Raw genomic sequence first — 1,375 nt, 5'->3', positions numbered from 1 at the left:
GGGGGGGGGAGCTGGAGGGCCACTAGCTGGAGGGGACGACGACCACTTGTAACGCGGTCTGCTGCTGCCTGGAAGTGCCAAACCAGACACGAGCTAGACAGCGGCTGCGCCGGGCGTGGCGGGGTGTTACGGACAGAGGCAGTTGTCGCTATGCGCTATACGCTAGTCTCCTCGGATCGGACCACGGGGGACCTGTTTGGCAATTTGAGGAGGGAGCGCAGAAGCAAGACGAGAAGAATGAGCTAGAGGAAGAGTGGGATGTAGGGGATTCGGAGGAGGCGGGGGGAGGGGGGGACCCACCTTAGGGTCATGTGCCGGGGTCACACAGGGGCGTTCATCGTCACATTACGGCGTCAAGGTGCGAAGAAACAGACAGAGAGAGAGAGGAAGATAGAAAGAGAGAGAGAGGAAGATAGAAAGAGAGAGAGAGAGGGGGGGGGGGGGGGGGGGGCGCTGCAATGTGCACGCGGGGGCCGGCGGCCGTCGTGGACATGGACACACACGGGAGGGGGGCAGGGCACAGGTGAAAGTCATGGCCTGCATCCAGTGTACTGAACCGAACTCTGAGGTCCGATTCAAGTTGAGCCCTGGAGCCGGTCGAGCCGGTCCGGTACACGCCATGGGAGTAAGCTAAGCCCCCCGCCGCCCCCTCCTCCCACCTGGCTGTGGCGACGCGCCGTCTGGTGCCCTCGTCCCCCCGCCCGTCGGCCCGGCCCGGCCGTTATCTCCTGCGCACCTCCAGCCGTTTTACGCAGCCGCGGCGGGACCCGGCCGGTGGTGACCAGCTCATTGACTTTGGGGAAAGGGGAAGTCGTCGGAGTCTGGCCGCGCGCGGGCCGGGCCAGGCCGCCCCCTCTGCCGCAATGAGGGGGAAAAGGAGAGTATGTGCGCGGCAGCTGCCTCCCCCCGCGCACCCCTCCTTTACCTCCCCCGCCGCCCCGGCGCACCTCATCCAGTCTCTCTGCGTTCATCGCGTTCGGGTCCCACGCTCCTGCAGACCCCCGCGTGCGTACGGTCCGGCCTCCTCCAGCCCCGCCCCGTGCCCCCCCGTGTGCTGGCGTGCCACGTCCGGCCGATATCGAGGTGGACGAGGGAGAGTTTAGAAAGAAGTTGGCCCAACATGTGGGGGCATCCTCTTGCGGAGGGCAGGGAAGCCGCCTCCCGTCGAAAAGGCCGCAGCCACACACGTTGCCAATGTGTCGCCAATGGCTTCCTACCCGCGATTAGCCAATCTTTCACAGCTGAGAAGTGAGAGAAGGAAAGGGCTGGTAAAATATTTACAAAAATAGAATTAAAAAAAAAATACCCGGCAGCTAGTGTTGCTTGGCAACCGATGAGGCAGAGTCTGAAGTTTCTCTCCAGTATTTCATACAAT

Source organism: Frankliniella occidentalis, unplaced genomic scaffold (assembly GCF_000697945.3).
Source record: "Frankliniella occidentalis isolate FOCC.00 unplaced genomic scaffold, Focc_3.1 Scaffold148, whole genome shotgun sequence".
Taxonomy (NCBI): domain Eukaryota; kingdom Metazoa; phylum Arthropoda; class Insecta; order Thysanoptera; family Thripidae; genus Frankliniella; species Frankliniella occidentalis.
The sequence above is the reverse complement of the archived record's forward strand: the minus strand, read 5'-3'. Positions refer to the sequence as shown.